Here is a 19078-nt window from a genome sequence, read left to right as displayed (position 1 = left end):
CAAGCTGCTGTAGGTTTTAGGATCAAACCGTTCACACCACAGAGTATTTTTTCACTTCATGTTCAATAAAAGAACAGCCGAAGATAAAACAGGAAACATTAAATCAAACAGACTAATTTTTTTAAAAAAAGGGGAAAAGCACTTGGTATTTTTAATACATACTAACAGTAACCCCAACTAGACCACTTGGTCAGAAAGATACAGGCCCAGATCTAGACCCATGTTTGGCCCCTTTTATATCTCTTCAGTGATTCACAGGGGTCACAAGCTGCCCTTACAGAGGAATTCCCAGCTACCATAGAGCAGACACAGCTGGCTGTATGCATTCCATCCTATCTTTCCAGCCATCTCTCCCAGTGTACAGATCGTGGTCAATTCACTCCATTCTGAGTGGTATAACATTGCATGGGGGGGCTTCCTTAACTTAGAGTCTAATCTCTACTCCAGCAGTTCTGCCTACCTGTGAAGTATAAAGGACCACAGAGTCACCTTTGCCCCATCTACGGTTGCTAGGCATCTGGTTTTCGACCAGAACACCCAGTCAAAAAGGGATCTTGGGGGCTTCAGTCAGCACTGCTGACTGGGCCGTTAAAAGTCCAGACAGCAGCACAGCAGGGCTAAGGCATGTTCCCTGCCTCCCTTGGCTTTGCCCAGCTCCCCAGAAATGGCTGGCATGTTGCTGCAGCCCCTAGGTGCAGGGGCAATCAGGGAACCTCCGCATGCTGCCCACGCCCCTGCCCCCACTGTCGATTCCACAGCTCCCATTGGCTGGGAACCACAGCCAATGAGAGGTGTGGGTGCGCACCTACGGGTGCGGGCAGCGTGAACCACGCAGAACTGCCTGGCCACCCTTACACCTAGGGGGTGAACATGGCAGCTGCTTCTGGGAGCCACCGACTGGGAGCCACCTGAGGTAAGCACTGCCTGGCTGGAGCCCAAACCCCAAGCCCCCTGCCCCAGGTTGGAACTCCTTTCCACACCCTAATTCCCTCCCAGAGCCCGCACTCCCTTCCGCACTTCAACCCCCTCCCCCAGCCCTGAGCCCCCTCCCGTAGTCCAAACCCCTCATCCCCAGCCCACCCCAGAGCCTGCACCCCCAGCTGGAGCCATGACCCCATCCCACATCCCAAGCCCTGCCCCATCCCAGAGTCCCCACCCACACTCTGAATCCCTTATTTCTGATCCCACCCTGGAGCACATACCCCCAGCTGGAGCCTGAGCCCCCTTACCCATCTCTGTTCCAACCCCAACTCCCTGCCCCAGCCCAGCAAAAGTGAGTGAGGGTGGGGGAGAGTGCGCAATGGAGGGAGGGGGGCTAGAGTGAGTGGGGGTGGGGCCTCAGAGAAGGAACAGAGGCAGGGCAAGTGTGTTTGGTTTTGGGCAATTAGAAAGCCCCCTCCACTCTTCTGGCTTTCCTACTCATGAGCATTATGACCTCAATGTACAATATTGCTTCTGTGTCTCAGTGCAAACGGTGGGAATTGAAGGTACTTAGCACCTAACAGGAAGTGCTCTGCACCTTTCAGGATCAGGTCAATACTCAACATTTTAATTACCATTTAATTTGGGCCAGTGTAGTTACTCTGGATTTATATCAGTGTAATTGACAGCAGAATCTGAGCTTACTTTCTTTAGCTATAGTAGAGTGGAGATGAAAAAGAAAATATCAAGTTTCAGGAAGAATAATTAAGCATGGTGATCACAGATGGCTAAGGGAGTAGAAAATTAGATTGTTTTATTGGAGCAGTGAAGGCTGCAATTAAAAATTCTCACTACCCTGGAAGCAAAATGCATAGACACATCTGACATCCCAGCTGTTTCCCTGGAACCACATTAAAAGTAAATCAAAAGAAAAGACCCTGAAAATGTACCCCTTTTAATTTTTGACTGTTTGGTTATGTCATTTTACCAGTTTGCATGCCACTCTTGGAGGCTCAGAGAATTATTTCAACTTTTCAGTAAGTCTTGTACTTCACAGAATTCTATAGATTATGTACAATGAACTCTTCCTAATAAACTGATGGAACTGTGGGTAAAAGTCTGCTCACTTTCAAGTGGCAAAACTCACAGTGACTTCAACAGCGTCTAGATTTCTCCTTTACCCGTAAGAAGTAGAAGGATTCTGCATAAGTGATTCCTATCATGGCTGGGTGTGGGGAAGGAAATAAGATGGGGGATTCTATTATTATTTGGACTGAAAAAATAGAATAGAACTGGAAAGCATTCATCTCAATGTTTAAATAACTTGCCTACAGTAACAAGGTGTGTCAGTGGCTCAGAGAAATTAGAATCCGGAATCCTCTTGTCTTGTATCCCCCAATACTGAAATTAACATGAGTACAGGGGTGTTCAATCTTAAATCAGCTGCAGGATTGGAGCCTGGGTCCTTTTCTGTAAATAATGGAAGAAATGAGAGGACTCCATCCCATTTAGAATTGTTCAAATTTTTTAACCAAAAGTTTTGCTGCCAGAAAATGGAGTTTTGGCAAAAATGGCATTTCCCTGCAAAAAATTATATTCAACTTTCTTTTATTTTTAATGGGATATTTTAAAATGAAATGAAACTTTTTTTGTATTTTGAACTGAGATTTTTGTTCCATTTAGGTTTACTAAAGCTGTGCTTTTTTTTAATTGATGTTCAACATTTGAATTTTTGTTTTCATCCTTTCTCCTTTCCCCCACCCCCAGAATGTAATAAAATCAAAAAATATCCAGGGATTTTTTTGTCCATTTTTTTAGCGTCTCCCTCTCTCTCTCTTTTTAATTCTCCTCTTCTACTTTAACTTTAAAAACTTCTCCAACTCCAGTTTTGGAAGAGTTACAGAATGATAAAAAGAAAAAAAAATGACACTAACCTTTCCAAAAGTATTGAAAAGTTACAAAGAAGAATAAGGAAAGGGGGTGGGGGAGGAGAAGAAAGATTATATTTAGGGGCAAAAAAAAATGACAAAAAAGAGGTGACAGGGAAAACATTCACATTTATCTTTTTTTGTTTGTTTTTGAAAAAACAAAATCAGAATGATAGTTTAGATTTAAACTGAAACAAAACAAATATTTAATTTCATTTCAAAATTTCCCACATCTTACATTTTCAAATGAAAAATGTTCACGTGATTTTTTTCCAGAAAATCCAGGTTTTTCTATCAGCTCATAATCCCCTGAATCTAATTAGAAATTAAATATGTTCATGTTTAACACACCTACCACATTTCCTAGAAGGTATAGTTCTGCTCTCGGTATAAATATAGTTATAAACATACTTACTTGTGCGTGTGTCCATGTCCAGAATAGCTTTTTATCCCCTAATGCAGTAGATCCATCAACATCCCCATGCATCTTGAGGCTCATCCACCAGGATCCCTTCCTCTCACATCTCCTCTTGCTCTGTTATCTGGAAATTCCATTGCTCACTGTCTCTGAATCTTCACCTCCAAAGGAGTACTCTAAATCTGTATTAACTCCAATATACTAATCAAATAAACTCTGTACTCTCTTAAATGTTCCAGATATCAACCTGGCTATTCACTGAATAACATTCAATACTTCACCATTAAGCAGTTAGGTATTTCTGACATTACTTTAAATTCTATTTAGTGCTATAGTCAGGGTACTTAGACTTATAAATAAATAAAAGTTCTTTTTGCTACCCTTTTGAAATTCCACTCTATTTTCATTCTTCGGCTCAACTATTACAAGTATTCTAGAGTGAAATTAAGCTACTCTGGAAAATATGTATTTAAAAATATCTAAGGGACACTTTTAGGGAAAAGCATAGTCCATAAAACTGAGCAGGTTTATTTAAAGTTTGGTTTTAGTAATAAAATATACACATTTGTCCTTAATCTGAAGACTGCTAAAATCTAAGATATAATAGTAATAATAATTTGTCTATCTTAAAACATATATTTTTCTAGGATATTGTAGGTCTGTGTGTAGAACAGCACCTGTCATCAGAAGCAATTCATTAAAATATTAACAAATTAAAAAGGCCATAGAGCAGTTTTTAAACTAAGAGCTGGGGGAAAGCCAACAGGTGCAGAGGAGCATGTGGAGAGATTAATAAAACTGGGACTTTTGAGCTTGGAAAAGAGACGAGTAAGTGGGGATATGACAGAGGCCTATAAAATCATGACTGGTGTGGACAAAGTAAATAAGGAAGGTCCATCAATGGCTATTAGCCAGGAAGGCTAGGGATGCAAAACCATGCTTGGAAATATCACTAGCCTCTGTTTGCCAAACTGGGAATGGGCAACAGGGGATTGATCACTTGATGATTACTTGCTGTGTTCATTCCCTCTGAAGCACCTGCCATTGACCAATCCTCAGAGTGTACCATAGAAGTTCTAGTACCCCAAACCAGATTACCATTCTTACTATAAGGTCAGAGATGGGAGAAATATCAGCAGGGATATTCCTTAAGATCCAAAGCCTGTTCCTACTGAAATCAATGCCAAAACTCACATTGGCTTCAAATAATTTGTCATTTAAGAAATTAAAGTATTTCACTTCAAAGAGAAGCTGGCAATGTATGTGCATTCACTCCTTACTGCAATTGTAGGTAGAGCTAATGGGATTCATACATATGTCTCACAATATTAGCAAGATTTCTGCCTGAATAAGGTCCGCAGCATCGGGCCCATTATTAATTAATTATTATTTTTTATTAATTATTATTATTATTATTACTTGGTACAGACAGCCATTGGCCTGCAACTTTGCTTCTCTGTGGTTAAAAAATTGGTTCTTTGCTGGTGTCCTTGAGCACCAGCTGTTTTAAATGAAAGGGAACTGAAGTGGTTCATGACTTTTTATTGGAGATAATTGAGCCCTCAGTTCTTATTCACCTCAGAATGCTCTCCTCAGCTTGATGCTCTTTGCAACCCCTTGTTCTCAGTGTTCCTAAGTCCAACCCTGGCATTCTTTTCATCTCTTTGGTAACACCTGATGTTCTGTTATTTCATGATGTTATGATAAATAGTCTTTTTTTTCTCTTTGCAGTGAAACATTAATGTGAATTCTGACAATGTACTGATCAGACATGGGAGAACTGGTATGCATAACATAGAGCCCTAACCCAAAACTCAGACTAAACCAGAACCCTTGATTTTAAAAGTCTGTGTGTGTGTGTGTGTTATTTTTGTGGTATTACTAGCCCTATTTCCAAATAAAAGGCAATTTATAGACACACTTTAGATAAACATCTGAACTTGGGATAATTATTTAAACCATATCTCAACACCTTCTAGATTTACCCATCACTATTTAGGAGATCATTCTGAGATTGGGGTTATTTTTAGGGTGGCAAGGGAAGGGCAGTGACTTCCAGGGTCAAACAGCTCTAAAAGGTGATTTCTCCCACCAGTCACAAAGAAGCTGAAAACAGCAGGAAACCTGCACATCTCAGACACAGTGCAAAGTTTTGTTGGGGATGGGGGGGCACGAATAGCAGCACCACAAACAACAAAAACAATTATATGCACATAACAAAGTAGTGAAGGCAGAAAATGTATGAACAGACAAATGTTGTACAAAGTGGTATTAGTGAGCAACAGATTGTAATGGGCAGAACTATAGCAGAGTTTATCTGTGAGATAGCAGCTGTATTGCTGAATTCACTATACCACACCTGTCATTCTTGGATTTAGAGATACTTAAGGTAGACAGTTTCAGTTCTATAAACAGAGCTAGGTGCACAACAGAGAGGGGAACTAAAGGCCAGAAGATAAATCCTTACTGCAACTCACTGTTAGTAGCTGAATTTATTCTAATCTCATAATCAGCAGTGCTCAACAAGGCAGTGAAACTCAGGCTTCTGCATAGCAAGATATCACGTAGAGCAGGGATCGGCAACCATTGGCATGCGGCCCAGGCCGTCTGCAGGTTCGACCGATCGCAGCTCCCACTGGCCGCAGTTTGCCATTCCAGGTCAGTGGGGGCTGTGGGAAGCGGCGGTTAGCACATCCAATGGCCTGCACCACTTCCCGCAGCCCCCATTGGCCTGGATTGGCAAACCGCAGCCAGTGGGAGTTGCAATTGGCCAAACCTGTGGATGCTGCAGGTAAACAAACCAGCGCAGCCCGCCAGCGGATTTTCCTGATGAGCCACGTGCCAAAGGTTGCCGATCCCTGACCTAAACGTATAAGGCACCATATAAATTGTATGGGTGTGATCTAAAATGGTAATTGTTGAAATCCTGGATTCATATATCACAGTCCACATTTTCAGAAGTTTTAATATGATTAATCAGCTACTGAGTTTTGACTTACCAGATAAGGTAATGTTAATGATAAATTGTGACCATTCTTTAACAACAATCATGGTAAGATTTTAAAAACTGCAGTCTGTTTCATTAATCTATTACTCTTGGGGAAATTCTGCACCAAAAAAATTAAAATTGTGTGCACAATATTTTAAAATTCTGCAACATGCTTTATACGCTATTTGTCAAAACAACACAATATAATCACGCTCCCATTGTCAGCCCTAGGCGGCTGGGGCTGACAGTGGAAGCATGGGTGGGAGTGCTGGGAGGAAATCACAAATTCTGAAGGAAAAATAAAATTCTGCAGGGAACATTATTTCTGCACAAATTCTGCATTGTGCAGTGGCACAGAATTCCAGCAGGAGTATGAAAAGACCAATGTGAACTCATAACAGGTATAGCCCAAAATTCATTACTGCTGTCTTGCAGAGGTTGTTTCCAATGTAATACCTAAATTCATAAGCTTGGCTTGGTTCATTTAAAAAATATAAGAAGAAATACTTATAATACTCCACCCCTTCTGCCCGCCCCACCCCAGCCAGAGCCCCGAGACCCCCCACCCGGAGGATCCCCAAGACCCCCTCCCCACCGCTGCAGCTGGTGTAGTGCGAGAAACTGCTATCTGTAGGAATTTGCCACATCAGATAGTGTTTTACAATTCTTTACATACCAGTAACTGCTACAGGTAGCAAATTCCTACAGGTAGCAGTTTCTCGCACTACACCAAGCCCCTCCCATCCCCCCTCAGCTGAAGGAATAGCACATACCACCTCCTCAGCCACCCTGGAATCTGCATAATAAATCAAAAACTTCCCCCCAAACCCCTGCAACTGGGGGTCCAGCAGCCGTGGCACAGCCAGGGAAGGCTTAGCCTCCCCTGGCCTATTATACCCACCACCCATGACTACAACCCATACTCTGTAGGGACCCCATCCTGAAAGATCTTTGCTGAATTGCCTCTTCCGGCCTTCAAACAATCCCCCAACCTCCTCAAGCTCATCATCAGAAGCAAGATCCCCAAGATCTATACACACCAACTCAAAGCAGCACCAGACACTGGCAGAGCAACAGACACAAAACCTGGAGACTTATCTCCACTGCTACAATTATCAACATCTCCCCCCACCATAACACACCTTTCAAGATCCCTGGATCCCACGCATGACAATCACATTTCGTGGACCTCATCCAGTGCACTTTATGCCCCAATACAAACTATGTAGGTAAAACCAAACAATCACTGCTTTCTCAAATGAACTCACACGGGAAAATGATAAAAGAAAAAAAAAAACACCCTATCACCTGTGTGATAAAAAGATCATTCTATATCTGACCTATCAGTCCTCACTCTCAAAGAAAACCTGCATGACACTTTCAAAAGACGATCCAGGAGCTTAAATTCATTACTCTGTTAGACACTAAAAATCATGGATTGAAAAGAGACACTGGATTTATGGCTTATTAAAACAATCTGTAACTGACTAACCCCCCTTTTTTTGTCCTATGACTGCAGAGATTTTAAGGGGTCACTCTACCTTAAATGGTCCCTTATATTAGGTGCTAACTTATGCAAAACAATCTGTTCAACTTTGCATTTTGCTGGGACAATGGGAGTATCTTTCCCAGAGTTGAAAAAGAGCTCTGTATGGCCCGAAAGTTTGTCTCTTTCACCAACAGAAGTTGGTCCAATAAAAGATATTACCTCCCCTATCCTGTCTCTCTAATATAGGTACCTGAGCTTTTGTAAAAGTACAACTGCTTATTTGATTTGTACTTTCTTAAATTGTTGCCCTAGGTAAATCTTGCAATAATCTACCCAGGGCCAGATGAACCTTTTGTGGGCCCTGCCGCCAAACATAGTCGTTGAGGGCTTCGAGTGTGGGCCTGGTATGACAGTGCCATTGGTGCCATAGTATACCTGGTATTGAATCTCAGAGACATTTTTCATTTTGATCACACACCTCTGCATGACTGTATGCGTTGTCATACACATCTCCCTCCGTCTCCCGTTTTTCTCATTAAACTGTATACCCATGTGGGTTTACCAGTGTCCATATAGTGAGCAGTAATTTCACAGCGATCAGGGGAAACTCCTCACAGATTTATCTCCTTCCTCATTCAGACCTTCTATAGCCATGTCTCTAGTACCACCCTATGTCACCAGTCACTGTATGTGGTTCTGGTCTCAACTCAATAAAGTTTCACAGCCAGCAGATACCTAATCAATTCTGACAAATCCATCCCACAGCGCTCATCCTGCCATTTGAACAAGCCACTTGTAAACACCATTTCCCCAAAGTGAGGACTTAGCCCCTGAGAACCTGACGTCACCAGCCTTTCTCCCTCTCCTCCCATCTACATGCTAGTCTACTACTTGGTCACCACCACCTCTCCCTGTGCTTGTTTCCCTTCTACCTTGGACATGCTCCTTAGCCAGCTGGGGCTATTCTCCCCCTGCAAGCCTGATCTGCTTCCTCTTTCCCTGCTCCCCTTGACATTCCTTTCTTGCTGGTGACCTCTGTTCCTCGAGGTTAACTCCAGTTTCTTTATCCACTCCTAGCTTAATGGCTCCCAGTAGTTACAGAGCCACCTGCAGCTTCTCTGGCTACAGCCATGGGGCCAATTGCCAGAGGCCAGCCTTAGATAGCTGCAGCTGCTAGCAAGGAAAGGGTGGCAATTCCAAGGCTGAGCATGCTTGAACCTTGCAATAGCAGCACTAGGGGTTCTAAATTCTCAGCGCTGGCCCTAGGCAGCTGCAGACTCTGGAGTTAGGTGCTCCCCTCTTCTAGGACATGACTTTAAGTACCTGAGATGCCCATCACCTGCAGCAGAGGCCACCAATTCCCATGCAGCTCTCGGCTAGCACACAGTCATGCAGAAAGTGCGGCCTGAATGATTGTGGAGCCTGGAATGCCAGGAGGTTCCCATCCCTGAGCAGCAGCTCTGCAACAAGCTCACATGGCCCCTCTCTGCTGTGGAACCAGGACCCTGTGAAGCCAGTGGAGTTACCCTGTGTATGATCAGTTCTGTCCAAAGCCTGTTGAAGTAAGTGGCAGTCTTTTCATTGTCTTAATGGGCTGCATATAGAAGCAAAGGACCCCATTCTAGACTCTAAGAGCAAAGTGCATTCTATGCTGCACTGGTTTACGATTGTAACAGGAAGGTCTCACATTACCTAGTGAATAAGCAACACCTCCTACAGCACCTAACTTTTTCTGAGAAGCCTCCTACCCAATTACTAAATGTAAACCTGCTTAGCTTACCAAGGCTGAAAATATCAGGTAGTATGGTCACAAAAGCAAGGCACTTCTGAATTCAGCAAGAATTTTGGATATGCACAGAACACAGACAGGACTGGTTCCTGCATGGTTACAGAACTGCAGTGAAGTGGAACAATTTTCAGCTTGTGTGATTGGAGGATATCTGATACATATTGTAAGACTGTCCTACATAAATGAGGAAAAGTTGAGGTGCCTTCGTTATTCTTTTCTTCCACTCTTCATTTCTGTGGGGTATTTGCCAATGCAATATCATGGTCTTCTCTTTAAACAAACAAAATTTTAAAAAATGGTAATGGCTATTGAAAATAGCTATTCCAGTCCTAGTTAGCACTGGGAAGACCCCAGCATTTGTTGCTCAATTTTATCCTACTTTTTCTACAGCAAATTACAGTGGATCGGTATATTTGATTTGGGAGAAATGAAGTAACAGCTGCCCAAATTGAGCTTGAGCACTCCTGAATTTTGAGAGGGTGTTCAAATCTGGAAGGCATGTGCTAGATTCCCTTTCTGAATACTGGATAAATCTGGAAAGGAAAAGTCAATTTCTGCTTCCATGGCTCAGACGTGGAAATCCTCCTGCACGCCTGGTACTGTATCTAAAGTTGCCCAGGTCCTCTAATAGAGCCTCCCCTTCCTTACTTTTCATTTTAACTTGTCCTGGTGGAGTCCACATACCTCCCCTGCTAGGCTTCAGATAGAGAGGTGCACTGTCCATTCATTCCATCCAGTTCCTTCTTTGGGGGCTGCCAGGTGAGGTCACACCAGCATTCCTAAGCCAGTCTGGGGAAATCTTCTAAGGGTGATATCTGGGCCAAAGCCTTCTACTCTTTGGGCATACTTGTTCCCCATTCACAGTGCCACCCCCTTCTAGCAGATAGCTCCCCATTCACAGGAAGCTGCAGCGCATGGTGTCTCAGCTTCCCCACTCTCTCCCCTTCCCTTTCCTGTTGATAGTGGCCAAGGGAATTCTGAGAAATGTAGTTCCTTCCCTGCTCCAGGGCTGGCTCTCTAAGCAGGGAGCTGGCCAAGGAACTACAGCTCCCAGGGCCCCTTGGGTTCTTAGCTCCCATGCTGAATCCCTGCTGCTCCGAGGCTTGCTCTCAGAGCCTCCACTTCTGCAGCGCTCTGTGCTGTGAGAGGGGAGGAAGCGAGTGTTGTGGGCCCCCTTCTGAGCTTGAGCCCGGTGCTATGACACCATTGGTGCTATGGTAAATCTGGTGCTGAATCTACCACATTTTGAGCACATGTGGTGCATCCAAAAACACATCTTGAAATATTATATGATTGGTTAGCTTTGATAAATAATAAAAGTTGAGAGTCTATTTATTTATTTTCCCCTGAGTGTTTTCTAATTCTTTAAAGCAGTCTCATTCACTCTCCTGGAGTCCTCTGGCACATCAACAACACTTCATGCAAACAGAGGCAAGATCTACTATCAATCTGGATACCTGATCTGTATCTATCACTAGGAAATCAGTAGATAGCATAACTAGAGTAGCCCTTGTACTGACTGGTCAAGGAGGTCCAAGGCCTTTGTGCAATGTGAGAGTTGCATATCTACTACCTTTTCAATATGAAAGCAATCCTGGGTGAAACACAAGTATAGATGAAGTACCATTTGTGCCCCCCCCCCCCCAAATCAATGCCATGCCTCCATGTATTGTTACCACTCAAGAAAGAGCTTGGAGTTATTGCGTATAGTGCTCTGAAAACATCCTCAATGTGCAGCATCAGTCAAAAAAAGTTAACAGAATCTTAAGAATCATTAGGAAAGGGATAAATAATAAGATGGTAAATATCATAATGCCTCTATATAAATCCATGGTATGCCCACACTTTGAAAAGTGTGAGCAGTTCTGGTTGCCCCATCTCTGAAAAGATAGATTAGAATTGGAAAAGGTACAGAGAAGAGCAACAATGTTGACTAAGGGTATGGAACAGCTTCCATATGAGGAGAGATGAAAAAGACTGGGACTTTTCATCTTGGAAAAGAGATGACTAAGAGGGGATATGATAGAGGTCTATAAAATTATGAATGAATCATAAACACAAGAAGAAGTTGTGATCCAATGAAATTAATAGGCAGCAGGTTTAAAAGAAACAAAAGGAAGTACTTCTTCATACAGTATGCAGTCAACCTATGGAATTCATTGCCAGGGTACGCTGTGAAGGCCAAAAGTAGGAAGGGGTTCAAAAAAAGAATTAACTGAGTTCATGGAGGATAAGACCATCAATAGCTATTAGCCAGGATGGCTAGGTATGCAACCGCATGTTCTGGGTGTCCCTAGCCTCTGACTGCCAGAAACTGGAGTGGACAACAGGATATGTATCACTTGATTGCCTGTTCTGTTCATTCCCTCTGAAGCACCTGGTTTTGGCCACTGTGGGAAGACAGGATAGTGGTCTAGATGGACCAATCGTCTGACCCAGTATGGTCGTTCTTATGTTTTATGCAATTTTTTTCTAGGACTCTGAGGCATATATCCACTTATGTACCTGTTTCAGAGCTCTTACTGAATGGAAATGCTCTACTATATCAGACCTTTACCTTTAATGTATATGAGCATGAACATAATGGAAACCATTCATACACCTCAAAGGAAAGTATCCACTAAATGAAGATCATAAAAGAATAGAAGGAAATATAGGGCATCAGTGCACAGAAGTCTTTGACCTATGCAATAACGGTACATATTTTTCTGTTTTTGTCTATTTTATTTTGCGATTGCTTGTGTGTGAGTAATTATATTTGTTCTGACACCTGTTTACCAGACACACAGTTAGTTCACACTTTATTATCATAATGAACTCACATAATTGATTAAAAATTAATAAAAGTGAATTACAGGCCTGGTACTAAATTAATATGGGTGAACTTTATGATTTTGAGCATCTGTGCTCTTCAGCTAAGCACTGAAAATTCAGGTGTTCATCTGACTCATTTGAGCTACCCCACCTTCCTCCTCATGAACTTCCTGATGCTTATTTGGCTTCACCTCCACCTGAACTCACAGCTCCTTGTAGTATTATGGCCTTCTTCAAACTAATTCCCTCCTAAAAAGAAGAGCTGTTTGGTTCATGTCAGGTAACATGAGAGGTAATTTGAGACATTTTTTATGAACAATATTCTTTTAACATTTATCATTAAAAATATATAAGTAGCTGGCCAATTAGTGCAAATATTGCTTACGTAGAAATGAAAAGGTAACACTCCTTCCTTTTGCAAGGCATGTATGACATGCCTGAGGGACTTGCACTCCAATGTAAGTGTGATGACCTGAGCATAAAAAACAGTGTGATCCAAAATGCAGTGAAAACAATAGGAGACTTTCCAATGATTCAAAGGGCATTGGATCAGTTCTGGGATAAGTCATCTTTAATGAACAGATGTAGGTTTTCAACATCCAATGTACCTGCTATCTTACTCATTATGCAGTATGAGGAAAAAGTGTGAAGAATGGTTTGAAAATGGGTCTGTCTGAGGATGCTTTATCTTAAATGTAATCCACGATATGTGCATGACCTGCTGAGTTACACTCTGCCTTCTTTGGCCTTAATGTTGTTGCTAGACAGCAGTAACTTGGTCAATGTTGTGTGAAGGTTTGGGAGCAATCCCATCAGAGAGCAGAAACAATATGATATCATGCAAGTGACCAATCACCCAGTGCACACCTGCAAATTATGAAGAGCTAATAAACAAATATAGCTATAGCAAATAGTTTGTGAGCAATCCATAAACTGAAATATCTTGAGATAAACCATTCATAGGATATTTTCAAATAATTATAGAATCATGTGTAGGCCTGGAAGGGACCTTGAGAAGTCATTAAGCCCAGCCCCCTGCACTGACATAGGACCAAGTAAATCTTTCTAGACATCCCTGACAGGTGTTTGTCCAACCTGTTCTTAAATGTATTCAGGGATGGGGATTCCATAACCTCCCTTAGAAGCCACTTTCTGGACCTCAGAACAAGTGTATACAATCTTTGAGTACAATATAATACCTCCTTCCTTTTTATACTGTCTGTCCTTCCTGAACAAGTTATACCCCTCTAGACCAATGTTCCAGTCATGAGACCTATCCAACCAAATCTCTCTGATGCTAATTAAGTCATAATTTATCTTATGTACTTCTAATTCTTCCTGTTTATTCCCCATACTCCTTGCATTTTTGTATAGACATCTAAGATGTTGAACAGATCCCCTACTGATTTCCCTCTTGTTGATCCTATGATCCTATGTAATTTTCCACAGCCCCAACCCACCCATGCCCAGCATCTAATCCTCTGTTAAGGTTGCCTTTTTTATGCTTACCTGTAGGCTATATCACCTGGCCCCTCTGGACTAGTTTAAAGTCCTCCTCACTAGCTTGGTGAATCAGTGCTTGAAGATGCTTTTCCCTTTCTTGATCAGGTCGATCCTATCTCTTCACACCAGAAACACCTTCCTGAAACACCATCCCATGGACGAGGAAGCTGAAATCTTCCTGTCAACACCATATGCACAGCCATGCATTCATCTCCAGGATGCAGGTGTTCCTGTCTGGGCCTTTACCCTCAACTGGGAGGATGGATGAGAACACAATCTGCACCCCCGACTTCTTCCCCTCACTCAGAGAGCTGTGTAGTCCCTGATGATCTATTGAGGGTCATACCTGGCACTGTTATTTGTGCCCATAAGGATAAGTAATATTGGGTAGTGGTCAGAGAGATGGATCAGCTTTGGAATCCTTTCTGTAACATCTCAGACTTGGGCTCCAGGCAGGCAGTACACCTCCTGAAACATCATATCAGGTTGGCAGATAGTGTTGGGATTACCTACAAAACCTTTTTCACTTGGCTTCCCAAGAACTCAGGTTGACTCAGCTATAGATGGATGCCTCCATCCTCCTCAGAGGTGAGACCCTATGCCTCCTCCCGAGTGTGGTGGCAGTGAACCTCCCAGTTTTGGGGGCAGGTGGCTCCTCTTTCTCAGCCATTTGGTATGCTCTTTAGTAGGAAGAGAGCCTGAGACATAAGCCCTTGTATCAGAGGCCTGGTCTGAGGCTCACAGAATCTGGCAAAAACAGGGCTGATATTACAGAAATACACATTCCTAAGAAGTGCTAATCACAAAAAGTCCCACCATTCACTGGGCTGCGTCCATTTCCACAGGCATTCATGTCTTAGTATCCTCGTAGAATCTGCCAGGTACTATTACTGTGCTTTGTTGACAATGAACCTGGCCTGACGCCTTTGTACCTTAATGGATCTTGTGGTCATTTGGCAGTACACTCAAGGTCTGCTGTGCTGGCTGTCTCTGCAGAGGTGGGGTAGCACACAAGGAGAACACACACAGGCAGCTGAACATCTAACTACATGCGCCTAACAGCCTATTGCCAGCACAGCATACTGATTCTTCACCTCGAGTGACAGGGGAAGTGTCCATAAAGCAGCCGGTTCTTCTTTTTCCTCTGGTGCTGCTGTAGTAATAACAGATAATTTGTAAATATCTATGTCTATTCATAAATTATTCAAAACAGAAATGAGTGCTTAGTTCAGTTAATACATTGTTCACAATTAGTAGTGTAGAATTCTTTAAAGTTGCTACACTTAACATTTCAATTCTCATTAAAGACTACTTAAAGAATCAAATTGCAAGGAAATGTCATACTACCATGCTGGGTGTTTCTGGACTCTCTGAGGATGAACTTGTGTCATGTAGGTTCAGTTCATTGTAAGGAGCTCAAGGGGAAAAAAAAAACAATACATGAAGTGGGCAGAATTCCTTCCTGAGTATCCAATTCAGCAATGGGAACTGGGCAGCTACCACTCCCCATCAGTGGGTGTGGCTTACTGTCCTCACCTTGAGTTTGTGTGGAGAATCTGATTTTCATTTGTTGCCTTCCCCCTTTCTGGAGCATTACAAGCTACAGGAGGAGAAAGGACAGCAATTCTGTATTACGCTCTTGTGGACTGTACAAATAGGCTAAGGAGGCGGCTGCTTGTGTCCCTCCTGCCCCCATTATTCACTTGCATAAGGCCAGAAGGAATGTCTGTTAGGATAACTGCAGGGCAGTGTGTTAAACAATCCCCTGTCCTTTATATGGCATTTTAGGGATTTTTAAAATTATTATTTGCAAAATGACTTGAATTAAAAAGTGAAGAACAGATGCCAACTCTAAGACATTCTGTAGGAGGGACAGTCATTAGCTTACCATAACATTTTCCATGTCTCCATTCTGTTTGAATGACTGAAAAAAACTGATGAGTATACTTTCCTGATGAATATTTGTGGCCCCGTTCTCCCACCATGTTGAATAATGCCTTACTCAGTCTACAGGTAGTTTAAGTTAATGTGGGGAGAAGGATGGGTTTTGATGTGCTTAATAGTGTTGCATGTTTGAATTTAAAAATTTGAGATTATTAAATAAACAGACAAATGACATTTAATAAAATATTATCAATCAGAGTTTGATAACAGTATACAGAAAGAATAGCCATATTACCATCCATGGTGTAAGGTAAAGAGCACTGTTCTCTGTAACTGGTGGAATGCTGACAGTTTGCACTCTCCATCTATTTCCAAAATGTATTTTTACAGGATATGAGACAAAGAAACCCCTGTTTGGAGGGAGAAATACTTTCCCAAGATTATTTTTTAATATGTGTCCTGTTTTGACATTTTTGTTTTACCTCATTACTTATGGAATTTCTTTTATGGTATCTTTAGGTTACATGATCAATAAGATCAGGGGAATTCTAATCCAGTCATTGTTATTGTTTTATTCCTTACAGAATCCATTGTCATAACAAAGATCCCATATCAATCCCCCATTTTTTTTAATACTTTTGTAGATACTTAGTAGTTTGAGGAGGTCTTTTCTCTGGACACTTATTTCCCACAGGCTTGGAGACATGAACCATAATGAAATACAGTCCAATATTTGATCACATGAAGTTCCTGAATTCAGGTTACTCAAAGGTTAAGAACCAACAATCTGTCCTTAGAATTCAAATGCACTCTTTGCTAATACCATAAAGATTTTGGGGGAAAAGTTAATATGTGAATGAAATTATTATAAAAAAAGAAAAGATGACTAAAAGGGTTAATATTTATTAAAAGATCAAATTCTTTTAGGAGGTTCAGTTTGTTCAGGCATCTCATCTCTACCTCCTGGCCAGATTAGTCCATGTCTCTGGCTGCTGTCTGGGTGATGACAATCCCTCCCTAGGTGAGTGAGAGAGACTCAAAAGGGCCAGCTGGGGCAAATATGTAGGACTGGAGTGAGAGACCCATGAAATTGGGAAATTTTCTGACAGGATCAGTTCTGAAGTGAGGTAGGTCCATGGGGGTCCTGGGATGAAGATCAATCATTGAGTGGAGTGTCCTGTGGTTACCTCAGCTGAACATGACCTTTGTAGCTTGCCCTGGAAGTTATTGATTAGATGCAGAGCTTCAGCAACTTGTCACTCTTATGGTAACGGGGGTAAACAGCTGCTGCTTCTTGCTGGGATATGGTGGCCGGAGGTGTATAAGCCTGTAGTACAGGAAGATGAGGCAGGAAAGTATCATGGAGGCATAAACCAGGACCAAAATATTTGATTTCCAAAACTTTCTGTAACTATCTCTCATGGGATTTCAGGGAACAAGAATCTCAGTCATTGTTTCACATGGATTAATTTAACATCTATGGTCAATGAGGCTTCTGTAAGTTTATATTTAATTCTGAATAGGGCTCTTAACTCTGTATATTTCACCAAAATATATCTGGACAATACTCCAGCCCCCGTATTAGCAGCAGTTGATGCCCTACCAACTATTCAGTCAGTGGCGGCGATCCATTGAAGTTCAAGGATGATTGTCTTCCATAAAATGATAGCTAGTTATCGCTGGTGGATCTGCAGGTGGTTAATGAGACTGATCCAGGATCCATAGATTTTGTCACAGTTGGGGCAGACATTTGCCAATGGAAGGGGCGGATCTTGATTTTTAAATTGCTCTGCTGCATGTTTTTCTCCTTTCCTGTTGCTCCATTTCCTGTTGTCTCGGTTGGGTCTTGACATACTGTGATCCTTGCCACAAGGTCCTTTTCCATTTTGGTCAGTTGAGTGCTTCGGTTTCCCATGAGTTTGTGTCAATATTGCACTTCTTCAGGTTGGCTTTGAAGCTGTCTTTGAAGTGCTTTTTTGACTGCCCCTCGTCCATTAGCCATGGTTTAGTTGTGAGATTACATACAACTGCTCTGTAGAAGGATCATCAGGGAGTTAGTGTGGACATTCTGCTTGCATCTAATCTACACTGCAGAGAGTCTTGCACTGCACAACAAGATCAAATACAGTGTGTGTATCTTGTATAAGAGAAAGTGAGAATGGGAATATCCTAATGCAGCACACAATCCCACCATGTGCTGATTTATAGATTTGAAGACCAGAAGGGACTATTATGATAATTTAGTCTGACCTTCTGCATAAAACAGACCATATAATTTCATAACACCCAGTAATGACTGATAGTGCTCTCCATTGTGGTAACACTGAAATCATTGATGCTAACTATGCTTGATGCCCTAAAAATTCAGGTAGGTGTCAAGTTTTCTGCATTATCTCAGGACTGCTCACCACCATGATGACCATAGGCTCTATCCCAGTTGGTTATTGGCTAACTCATATGACTAGTGTGATAAATGAAGGAGCAGGGGTAGCTCCTTTTATGGACACTCAGACAGCCAGTTAGCTATAAAATCCCTCTAGGTGGCTGTTCTCTGCTTGCTTTACCTGTAAAGGGTTAACAAAATCCCCAAGTAAAGGAAAGGGAGTGGGAACCTGACCAAAAGAGCCAATGGGATGGCTAGAACTTTTTTAAATGAAAAAAAAAAATCTTCCCCTTTCTCTCTGTTGTTTTTTCTCTGGGAAAGAGGAGAACAGGGAGCAGTTATGCTATGAGAAGCTTTAAGACAGGTATGATCATAAACCATCAGATCATGCCTAGAACTACTTATTTGGAACCCCCAAATGTTTAAGTAGATCAGGAATATTTAGAAAGCAGCAATTAGGTTTATTTCTGTTTATTTCTTATGGCTAATGGATTCCTCTGTGCCAACCCCAGATGCTTTTGTTTGTTTGTAACCTTTAAGAAAGCTATTTGGGGTGTTTAATTTTTGGAATTGCTCTTTTATAATCTAGCAAAAGCCTAAATTCCAGATGTTGGTTTTTTTTTTAAGAACAAGATTGGATTTTTGGTGTCCTAAGAGGTTTAGGTGCATATGTTGTTTAATTAGCTGGTGGCAACAGCTAATTTCCTTTGTTCTCTTTCTCAGGTCTTCCCCAGAGGGGGTGGGGTAAAAGGGCTTGAGGGTATCTCACTGGAAGGAATTCCCAAGTGTGTCTTCCTGGGTTCCCAAAGGGGTTTTGCATTTGCGTGGTGGCAGCATTTACCAAGCCAAGGTTAGAGAAAACCTGTAACCATGAGACTTTAATACAAGCCTGGAGTGGCAAGTATTAATTTTTAAAATCTGTGCAGGCCCTCACCTTCTGCACTCAAAATGCCAGAGTGG

This window comes from Lepidochelys kempii, chromosome 1, assembly GCF_965140285.1.
Source record: "Lepidochelys kempii isolate rLepKem1 chromosome 1, rLepKem1.hap1, whole genome shotgun sequence".
NCBI lineage: Eukaryota > Metazoa > Chordata > Testudines > Cheloniidae > Lepidochelys > Lepidochelys kempii.
The sequence above is the reverse complement of the archived record's forward strand: the minus strand, read 5'-3'. Positions refer to the sequence as shown.